The following is a 12,290-nucleotide window of genomic DNA, read 5'->3' on the forward strand; positions in this document are numbered from 1 at the left end:
CTGGCACAGAGCTCCTAAAACCTTTGGAGTTCCCTAAGTGCTGAGAGAGATAAAGATGTCTTTGGTTTTGTCAATGGGGTGACATTTACATGGCACCAAAGGATGAAGGCTGGTTACCAGGACAACCAATCACGTGATTAGAGGATTTGAACTTCCAGTCTCACCCATGATCTCTGGGGAGGAATGAGGGCCTGGAGGTTGATTTCAGTCACGAGTGGCATAATTAAATTAATCATGCCTATGGAATGAATCCTCCATAAAAATACAAAAGTATGGAGTTCAGAGAGCTTATCGGTCAGTGAACACAGGGGGATTTGGGAAGAAGGCACCCTTTCCCTGCACCTTACCCTGGATATCTCTTCCATCTGGCTGTTCCTGAGTTACATTCTTTTATAATAAACACATAATCTAGCAAGTAAAATGTTTCTGAGTTCTGTGAGCCACCCTAGCAAATTAATCAAACCCAAAGAGGGGGTACAGGGAAAATACTAATCTACGGCTGGTAGGTCAGAAGCACACATGATAATCTGGGTTTGCATCTGGCATCTGAAGTTGGGGGTTGTGGGGAGTCCTATAGGACCCAGCCTTCAACCTGTGGAATCTGAAGCTGTCTCCTGACAGATGGTACCAGAATTGGGTTGAATTGTTGGGCACCTAGCTGGTGTCTGAGAACTGTTTGATTATGTAGGGGTAAGACTCCTCCATAGAGTGGACTTGGGTCCCAGAATCCTTTTTAGCCTGCGAGTCAATTATAATGAGACAATTGGATATTTTTTTATTACCTTGACAGTGGTAATTAGTAGGAATAATAAATCCCTCTTTCCTTATTTTCAAGTATGATTAAGCACATGCCATGTGGATGGAAATTCAAGAGCTTCTAAGAAAAGACATGTGGCTTACTTACACAGAAGGCATTTTGAAATAACTTATGGACACAAACGTAGTTTAACCGAGTAGGAGCTGAGATTTTGAAGTCAAATAGTCCTTGCCTTGGTCCTGAATCCTGACTTTATTTATGTATCTTGAGCAAGTTACTTAACTTCTCTAAGCCTCAATTTCCTCATTTTATAGAAGATGACAGTGAGTATCTGCAACAGATAGGATTAAATGAGATAAAATAATGCACGGATAGAATCTAAATAAATAAATAAATCTGCTTTGTTATACAGAACTGAATAAAGATTACAGTGGGATTATAAAGAGACTGAGTAACTGAACACTTACATACACGGAGACATTCTGTCAACTGCAAAAATCAAACTACAGATAGAACATAAGCATGTGTACTATATAACATTTATATTTTTTTCTATATTTGCAAAATTGTTTTCCCTTTACTAACAGCACATCCTTTGTAGGAAATTAAGTAAGGTAGCTAAGTCTTGGGAGTTCAGGATTTCTACATTTTCTTAGATTCAAATTCAGGCTTGCTTCTCTGAATGGTAGTATCAGCCTGTCACAGCATGACGTTGGTCTGGATACTGGAGTTGCCACTCCATTTTTAAAATGTCCCAGGTGCTTGGTGTGGTAGAGACACCATTAATTTGACTCTTCTGCTGGTACCTGAGGCTTCCCCCATGGCTCACTGGTTAAAAATCCGCCTACAATCCTGGAGCCTCAGGAGGCACAGGTTCGATCCCTGGGTCAGGAAGATCCCCTGGAGGAGGGCATGACAGCCCACTCCAGTATTCTTGCCTGGAGAATCCCATAGACAGAGGAGCCTGGCCAGTTACAGTCCATGGGGTCGCAGAGGGTCAGACACAACTGAAGTGACTTAGCACACACAGGCACATATTTGTCAGCAGCAAACTTATGAGTTCTTCTCAGTACATAATTCTAATATTCTTCTTCACTCATTTGTGTTCAGGATACTATAGAGGTTTCAGATATCTAGTTGAGTAATGATTCTTAGAAAATGAATGAATATTTCTTTCCCATTAAATTCCATAATAAACTGAAAATCTTTTTCCCACAGAAAACTTACTACAGGAGATGTGTTGAAAGACTTCAGAACAAGAGGATTTAAGATCGTGAACAGACCTGTGGCAATCTATGGCTTCTTGGGATTAGTTAGGTCTAGAATAGATCTTGCTGTAGGTTTCTTTTTGTATGGATAACACTTCTTACTTCTCTAGGTGTTAGATGTCCATTGCAGACCATGGTGCTTCAGGACAAAGATTTTTCCTTACGCCAGAGAATCATCTGACTCTCTACTAGAGTATTCCCAAATTCATGTGATTAGAATGTCTATAACAGTATTCCTCTCAAAAGCCCATAACAGCAGTCTAATCATGAGCAGTGTGTGTGTGCATGCTAAGTTGCTCCAATCATGTCCAACTCTTTATGACCCTGTAAACTGCCAGCTCCTCTGTGGACGGGGATTCTCCAGACAAGAATACTGGAGCGGGTTGCCATGTCGTCCTCCAGGGGATCGTTCCTACCCAGGGATCGAACTCGTGCCTCGCATATCTCCTGCATTGGCAGGTGGGTTCTTTACCACTAGTACCAGCTTGGAAGCCCCACTCATGAGCAGAACATCAGACAAACCCCATCTGAGGGACATTCTACAAAATACCTGACCCAGTACAATTCTTTTTTAACTTTGTGCCACAAGATCTTCGTTCCCCAACCAGAGATTGAACCTGAGCCCACAGTAGTGAAAGTGCCAAGTACTAACCACTGCCCGGAATTCTCAAGACATAAAGAAAGGTATAACTAAATGTAATGTGATATTCTACAGGGGCCCCTGGAACCGGAAAAGGAGATTACATACAAACTAAGGAAATTTGAATAAAGTATAGCCTTAGTTATTAATAATGTGTCAATACTGGTCCATTTTCTGTGACAGATATATCATACTAATGTTAAGATATTGATAACAGGGGAAACTAGGTGTGGGGTTTATTGGAACTCTGTGTACTAGCTTCCTTATTTTTTAATAAATCTAAATTTGTTCTAAAATTATAAAAAATACTTTAAAAAAGTAAGAAATGCGGTCCATAATAGCTAGGCTAAAATATCACATATACCACAAGGTGCCATTTGTGATCACATGAGTTCAGTTCAGAGGGCTTCCCTGGTGGCTCAGATGGTAAAGAATCTGCTTGCAATGGGGGAGACCTGGGTTTGATCCTTGGGTCGGGAAAATCCACTGGAGAAAGGAATGGCTACCCACTCCAGTGTTCTTGCCTGGAGAATTCCATGGACAGAAGAGCTTGGTGGGTCAGCTTTCAAATACCTTAAAGAATACTATAAAATATAAATATTATAAAATGTAAAATAACACATAACATAGCTTTGTAAGCCACAGATTTCAGGACCCCAAATTTTTACCAGTTTAACATATTCAAAAGGAGAAAGGGGGGAAATTGGTATTCTCCAGGGGAAAGAAATGTCTCCTTCTCTGAGAAAACTGTAAGCAGCTTTCAAACAAAGTACAGGCTAGAAGTAATGTGACAGCTGGAGATACATATGAGGCCCGTGGACTCCTGGGGAGTGGAACCAGCAAAGCAGACCCCAGCAATAACTGGAGATGGAGCTGGCAGAAGTGAGAAAACAGCAGTTCCACAGGGATCTATCAGAAAGGTAGATGAATCAGAAAATTTGTTGAATCAGAAAATTCAGAATGTGCTGTGGGCAAAAACTGGAAAAGGAATGAATAAGCTACCCTAATGGAGACTCATCCAGATGTTTCTTCTCCAAGAAAAAGTGTGAAGTGAGTCATTTCCTCTGAGTCTCAAGAAATGCCAAGAACAGACCCCAGGTGAAGCATGTAACCCAAGGTCTCACAGATAGAACAGGGTATCCATGTGAGTAGAGGAAGAGAGTGGCCATGCAGAATCCCAAGTCAACCAGGATTCTCAGTGACAAAGTGAGATACTCACATCCGTGTCCTTTGTCAACGTGCAACAAATATTTCTTGAGGAAACATTATGTTCAGCTCTGTGCTAGATGCTGAAATACAATAGTGAAGAAGACAGATTCAACCCTCCCAAGTCAATGGGGGAAGCCAACAAAATGAGTAAAAGAAAAATTAAATAAAATTTTAAAATTCTAAAAAAAAAAAAAAAAAAAAATATTTTGTAGAGCTCTTAATCTCTTTTTTCCTTTTTTATTTTTCCTACACAATTTTGCCATTTCGACTTTAATGGCAGATTCTCAACAACACATTATTTGAGTCATGAAACTAAAGATCCTCAAGAGAAGATCAAAAAGGCAATTTTGTTGGCAGTTTACAAATCTTCCCTCACTGGATTCTCACAAGAACCTTCTGATGTTGGCAGACTTAGAGAACAAACTTATAGTTGCCAGGGGAGAAGGATGAGGGGAAGGGATAGTTAGGGAGTTTGGGATGGACATGTGCATACTGCTATATTTAAAATAGATAACCAACAAGGTGCTACTGTATAGCACAGGGAAAGCTGCTCATTGTTATGTAGCAGCCTGGATGGGAGGGGTATTTGGTGGTTTAGTTCCTAAGTCATGTCCTACTCTTATGACCCCATGGACTATAGCCTACCAGGCTCCTCTGTCCATGGGATTTTCCAGGCAAGAGTACTGGAGTGAGTTGCCATTTCCTTCCCCAGGGAATCTTCCTGACCCAGGGATCAAACCCGGGTCTCCTGCATTGCAGGCAGATTCTTTACCAACTGAGCCACCAGGGAAGCCCAAGGAGGTGGGGAGAACGGATACATGTATATGTATGGCTGAGTCCCTTTGCTGTCCACCTGAAACTATCACATCATTGTTAATCAGCTAAACTCCAATACAAAATTAAAAGATTTTTTAAAAGAAGCTTGTGATGCAGGGAGTGAGAGTTATTTGTAGTTCCCCATTCTACAGATAAGGAGACCAAGGCACAAAGAGGTTAAGTGAGGATAAGAGATGAGCCAGGTTTTCTGGTGTTAAATTTAATCCACTTCCACTATACACATATCTTATTCAGCGTGGGCTATCATACAAAATTTAAAACTGAGTGGCTTAAACAACAGGAATTTATTTCTCAGTGCTGGAGGCTGGATAGTCTAAGATTAGCAGGCTCAGTGTCTGGTCAGAGCTGTATCCTTCAGCTGAGACAGCCTCCTTCTTGCTCTGTCCTCACATGATCTTTCCTTAGTACATGAACATGGAGGGAGGGAGAGAGAGAGAAATCAAGTTCTTTGGTGTCTTTTTTTAAATAAGGGCGCTAATCCCATCATAAGGGCCGTATCTTCATGACCTTGTCTATACCTAACTACCACCCCAAATCAGATCTCCAAACATCATCATATTAGGGACTAGACTTCAGCATAAAACTGACAGGACCCTGAGGGAAACTTTCAAGGGAAGGGCCACTCCCCATGTCCCTCTTGTTTGTAGAAGAGTTTTAGTCTCCTAGGCCTTCTTGGTGGAGAAGGCAATGGCACCCCACTCCAGTACTCTTGCCTGGAAAATCCCACGGGCGGAGGACCCCGGTAGGCTGCAGTCCATGGGGTCGTTGAGAGTTGGACACGACTGAGCAACTTCACTTTGACTTTTCTCTTTCATGCATTGGAGAAGGAAATGGCAACCCACTCCAGTGTTCTTGCCTAGAGAATCCCAGGGACGGGGGAGCCTGGTGGGCTGCCTTCTATGGGGTCACACAGAGTCGGACACGACTGAAGCGACTTAGCAACAGCAGCAGCAGCAGCAGACCTTCTTGGAGTTCCAAAAAGCAAATTTAGAGAACTGAGAAAATGCAGAAACAAAGGAAAACTGTCAATCAAGAGAAAAATAATAGTTTGCCATAAAACAAGTCAAGGATCTTCAGTTTCTCCTCAAGGGCTATTGATAATATCCTGAGTCATATTCTTGAGCTGTTTTGCAGATAATAAAATCCCTATCATGTGGAAGAAGTTAACGACATGTTGACCATCAGCATGTAGACCCCAAACTGGTTGGAACCGGAAGCTTGATGATTGAGATTATTGAAACATCACCTTATTACCTCATCGTCAATCATGAGATTCCTGAAACATCACTCTGTTACCTCATCATCAACCAACCAGAGAACTGTGCACAAGCTGATCAGGCACCTGCAACCCTACCCCTCGCACTGTCTTTAAAACACTTCCCTAAAAGCCACTGGGGAGTTTAGATCTATGAGCATGAACCATCCATTCTCCTTGCTTGGCTTTGCAATAAACACTGTACTTTCTTTCACCACAACTGGTGTCAGGTTGGCTTTGCGTATGTCAGGTGAATGGATGGACCCCCGTTCGGTTCAGTAATATGAATTAAACAGTGAGACAATTCAGTTCAGAAAATTGCATCACTTACTCTTCGGAGATTTTTTCCTTTCCTCACAACTCTTCAAAGTTTGCAAAAGACCACCAACACAGATAATGACCTACCTCAAAGGTACTAACACATTAATGGCTCTGGTAAAAGATACTTACACTCACCAGGCCCTGTGAGCGGATAGGATTTATTACAGGCCGTTTGGCCATAATACAGACTAGACAGAGGGCAGAGGGACAGACGTGAGTAAAATCCCCTGTCACCAGCCACTAACTTCTATCTATTTATATTGCATCAGGACTTAACAGCTCACTTGAGAATGCTAAATATCAACCTCACTCCAAGGAACACTTCAGGAAAAACTTCACTTGGCAAAGCTAAAAGTGTTTTGGTTTTCATTTCTTCAAAGACATATGTCATTGATTTTTGTGTCTGATTCTAAGCAGCCGGTTGAGCTCTTAAGAAGCATCCAAGGATTTAAACTCTAGTGCATTTTTGATGTGGTTGTTTAAAGCTTGCAGAAGCACAACTTCAGGGGCCTCCAGTTTATCAACAGTGTTCCACATACGGTTTCATCTTTTCATGGCTGGATTCTGTGAATGGAGAAAGAATTGTCTTTGACAATTATTAAGAGGTATTATTGGAGGAAGGGATAGATGCCAATGACCACAATCTCTCCTTCCATTTTTTCACGTGTGCTGTGCTTAGTCACTCAGTCATGTCTGATACTTTGCAACCCCATGGACTGTAGCCTTCCAGGTTCCTCTGTCCATGGGGATTCTCCAGGCAAGAATACTGGAGTGGGTTGCCATACCCTCCTCCAGGGGATCTTCCCAACCAAGGGATCGAACCCAGGTCTCCCGCATTGCAGGCAAATTCTTTACTGTCTGAGCCACCAGGGAAGCCCAAGAATATTGGAGTGGGTAGCCTATCCCTTCTCCAGGGGATCTTCCAGGAATCGAACTGGGGTCTCCTGCATTGCAGGTAGACTCTTTACCAGCTGAGTTACCAGAGAAGGCCCAGAAAATAGATAGTGGGTGGCAGGTATTTTTTCATACTGCTAAGTCACTTCAGTTGTGTCCGACTCTGTGCGACCCCATAGACGGCAGCCCACCAGGCTCCCCCTGTCCCTGGGATTCTCCAGGCAAGAACACTGGAGTGGGTTACCATTTCCTTCTCCAATGCATGAAAGTGAAAAGTGAAAGTGAAGTCGCTCAGTCGTGTCCGACTCTTCGTGACCCCATGGACTGTAGCCTACCAGGCTCCTCTGCCCATGGGATTTGCCAGGCAAGAGTACTGGAGTGGGGTGCCATTGCATGGCCCCATACAAATACAGATGAGATCACATTTGAGAAAGACTCTTGATGGCATGTCTTTGCCAGAGTTGAATTCTAAAACCATTTTTAGCTACACTAGTCTGACCTCCTGTTTAAATGCAGAATAACTGGGAAAAGGGCTAGACTCAGGAACCTTGGTCTTGGTCCTGGCTCAATAACTGACCAGTGGTGTCATCTTGGATAGTTTATTTCACTTCCCCAGTTGCAACACTGAATCTATAATAGTCCTATCTACACTAGGGGTTACTGTGGACACTACATGAGATATTTATGGAAAACCTCGTTGCAAAGTGGAAAGTGTACAAAGACAAGAGTCTTTAACAATGGTCCCTGGGAAGATGTTATTTTGAATGAGTAAGTAAGAAGTTAGAAATTCTCATTTAAAAAATATATGTTTATTTGGTTGCACTGGGTCTTAGTTGCAGCAAGCAGGATCTTTAGTTACAGCATGTGAATTGCAGCATGTGGGATCTAGTTCCCTGACCAGGGATGGAACCTGGGCCCCCAGCATTGGGAATGTGGAGTCTTAGCCCTTAGACAACCAGGGAAGTCCTTCTCACTTTCTTTAATGAGCTTCAGTCCATTATGCTTACAGCAAGTTACTTATATTTCCATCCACCATCTTCTTCACCTGGAAAACATGTAGCACACAATAGATGCCCAATCAACACTTGTTAAATGGAAAGTGAGTAAATGGGAACTTTGCCTCTCATTCACCAAGGAGAATGGCAAGATGACATACTGAAAGAGGTTGGAATTCCTCTCCCTTTTTAACTGTGATTTTTTGCTATTTTTTGGAATAATAGAGTGTTTTTAATTCTCCAAACACATCTAAAACACCCCCAAATGACTTCCAGTAGAAACTAGAAAGTCAAATGGCCTGTTGTCCTTTAGAGGATTCCAGATCCTGATAGTCCATTATGGCTTATTATTCATCATTTATATTTATACTTGTGCATTTTATTCTGTACAGCACAACTGCATATCTAAATTAATTGCAAATTAATTGTAAAGCATATAATAAGGGTTTCATATTGTATCCAAACATTGAATGCATTACGACAGTAATTAAGCTGCTGTAGTTTTCCCCTAAAGTGAGTTGTAAGATCTCAGGCTTCACATCCTATACAATTACTGAAAAGCATTTCCTTTTAGTGTGTATATTCTTGGCCCTAAATTATCTACCACAGAGAGCTACTCAAGATTATGTTAAGAAGAAAAAGTTTCTTAGTTACTTCGCAGAGGTCCATTTACCTCTAAGAAAACACTCTGATATAGAGGCTGTTCCACCTATTCAACCTCCGAGCTCTGTAAGTTTGTTCATTTTCACTCGCTGCATCTGTGGAGGACTATCTATGTACCAGACTCTGAGTACAGTGCTGGGGCCCAACAAAAGCCTGGCATCCTTCCTGACACTTCTGAGGCATCCACCGTCTGGTGGACTAGCCATCACACAGTATGAAAAGTGCTGTAACGGTGACATTGACAGCGTGCTATACGAGTACAGGGACGAGGCGATGCATTCTGCCTCTCAGGTAAACGAGAAAGAGGACTGGAGGGAGGAAAAGGAGAGGCTTCAAGCAGGGAGAGATATCTGAGCTGTATGGATCTAAAAGGATGATAAGTGTTCTCTGTGTGTGCTTTTAAACGGAAATGGAAAAAGGCAGAAGTTACCTATGAATCAGTCTAAGAGAAAATTTGATTTTAAATACATCAGAAATTGCTAAGTTAATAATTACCACCCCCGCCCATCTGAGCCAGCTCTTCTGCTAGCTTTGCTTATGGGAGAGGCACTCCTCTTTCTGAAAGACACCCCTTTTCCTTTTCAGCTCCAAGAGCTGGCCATCTGTCCCAGGAGGTTCAGGAAAACTGTGGGAAAAGCAAAACTCACCGGGCGGGCATGGGATGACTCAGGGAGCTGGTGATGAGACTGGGTGGGGAGGCTGAGCCTCAGGACAATGACTGACTCATCCACAGGTACCTCTTTCTCTCTGTCTGTAGTAGGGGTTTCATAAATGTTTGTGCAGTGGGTAAGGGCCAGCTGTATGTAACCAATGCCCACCAGTCTTTTGGTCCCTCTGCCCATTTTAAAATAAAGAGGTTTTCCTTTCTAAAGGAAGCTCCCTTCTCATTTTTAAGTCTCAGAAGCTCAAGCTCAGGGTATCTCCTGGGATGACTTCCTCTTTATTTTTGGGTACACCACCCACTGATTTTCTTTTGGCAACTACCTGACCCAGCTCTCAGTCCGTGTGAATCAGATGAGGTTGGCACCACTCCCTCACCCTGGGCCCAAGAAAAGAAAATACTGCATTCCCTCGGCAACTGCGATTGACTCAGGGTAAGCATATGACCCAAATCAAGCCCATCAGAACCATCCCTGGGAGTCTGCCTGGAACCATAAGCTAACGAGGTATTCTTGCTGGGAGTTACTAAGCTGGCAGGACTAAACCCGGAGCTGCCGGGAGCCGGCTGTCTTATCGTCATGGTAGGTTGCTTGCCGGAGAATGAAGCTAATACAAAGGAAAGTGGGGCTGAGATAGGACAGATTTCCAAGCCTGATATTGGCTCCCTTTCCCTTTGCCTCCTCCCATGGACTTAGCATTTGGGGGTCTAATACAGTTCCCTTTGCTTTAGTAGATTACATTTGGATTCTGCCACATAGCCAACAAGAATTGTGGTGAATACCAGCCCTTATCAAGAATCTGAACATTTTTCCACACAGGGTGTTCCTCTGCCTGTCTCCAGATCCTGATACCTTATTTATGAGGGTATCAGTCACTTTCTGGGTCTGGAAGGTGTACTTGGACTGCTCTTGCCTTTCCCCAATGGCTGCTATGTCCTAGGTGACACTCAGAGACAAAATTAATCTTACATGGTGCTTTCCATGTTATGATCTTACAATTATCTCTCCATATATATGTCCTAGGTGACACTCAGAGACAAAATTAATCTTACATGGTGCTTTCCATGTTATGATCTTACAATTATCTCTCCATATATATGTCCTAGGTGACACTCAAAGACAAAATTAATCTTACATGGTGCTTTCCATGTTATGATCTTACAATTATCTCTCCATATATATATATATGGAGGCAACAAAAACTTACTTAAAGTAACTAAACTGAAACAAGAACAGTAGGTTTATTATATTAGAATATTCAGGGAGATCCTCTGGAGAAGGGATAGGCTACCCATCAGTTTTCTTGGGCTTCCCTGGTAGCTCAGATGGTAAAGAATCTGCCTGTAATGCGGGAGACCTGGGTTTGATGCCTGGGCAGGAAGATCCCCTGGAGAATGGAATGGCTGCTCACTCCAGTATTCCTGCCTGGAGAATTTCATGGACTGAAGCGCCTGGCAGCCTCAGTCCATGGGGTCACAAAGAGACTTTCACTCACTCATAGAAGAATTATACACCAAATACAGGAAGTACCTTTGAGCTGAGATGTATGGGAACTAGACAGTTACTAGAAGTTTCTCCCACTCTCTCTCCTCTTCGGGGGAATGCAGATTCTTGCCTGTTTCTATCTGAAAGGCCACTTCATTCTCCGTCCACTCACTTGCTTACACCCATCAGGGCTACTCCTGAGTATAATCTTGGACCCCAAGTCTCTATCATCTTCCAGCTTGGTTCCCCAGGGCTACGTGACTCAGTCTCTCAAATTCCTGTGAAAGAGAATCTGGCTGGTCCAGCCTGGCTCGGCTGTCCATCTGGCATTTCATCAGCTAAGGCCAGGGAAGAGGGTCATGTGGCCTATAGGGCTACTACTTTCAGGCTGGGGGTAGTGGTGAATAGATACTCTAAAGCAGGGAATGTGGGCTTCGCTAGTGGCTCAGTGGTAAAGAATCTGCCTGCTAATGCAGGAGACACGGGTTCAATCCCTAGTCCAGGAAGATCCCACATGCCATTGAACAACTAAACCTGTGAGCCACAACTACCTAGCCTGTGCTCTAGAGCCTGGGAACTGCAACTGATGAGCCCACGCACCCCAACTACTGAAGCCCACGAGCCCACGAGCCCATGCGACACAATGAGGAAGCCACTGCAGTGAGAAGCCCATGCACCACAACTACAGAGTAGCTTCCATCGCAGCAGCTGGAGAAAGCCCGCACGGCAACAAAGACCCAGCCGAGCCAAAATAAATAAATAAAATCATATTTTTAAAAGCAGGAAATGTGCGAGGGAAGGAACTTACATATATCATCAGTATAGTCTCTTGGTCTCATTTGATGCCTGTATTTCTGAGAGCTAGAACTGATTCTTATCCCCATTTAACCTAACTATGGGTCCTGAAGAATGCACTGCTACCCGTCAATGAAGAAGTGAGCAGAAGTGAGAATTGTATCAGAAAAAGTTCAACAGGAAACACAGTTGGAAATTAGTGGATGCTGTGCTCTTGGCATCTGTGGGGCTTATCAGCCGCTGCAGAGATTTTGGCAGTAGCCGAGGTGGTGGAAAATCCAGATTTTTTCCTTCAAATGATAATACTATAGTACTACTATTTTTTGTACTACCCACTTTATCTGATTTATTATTTTATCATTTTTAGTTGCACAAAATTAGCATATAATATTTATGGAGATAAGCAGTGCCATTCTAGGGGAGAAGAAAGAATTAAGAATAAAATTGAGTCCAACAAAAAAATTTATAATTTATAAGCTTGAGTAGAGAATGTTGCCAGCTGTATAGTGGCA

The sequence above is a fragment of the Bubalus kerabau genome, chromosome 1 (genome assembly GCF_029407905.1).
Source record: "Bubalus kerabau isolate K-KA32 ecotype Philippines breed swamp buffalo chromosome 1, PCC_UOA_SB_1v2, whole genome shotgun sequence".
Lineage (NCBI taxonomy): Eukaryota > Metazoa > Chordata > Mammalia > Artiodactyla > Bovidae > Bubalus > Bubalus kerabau.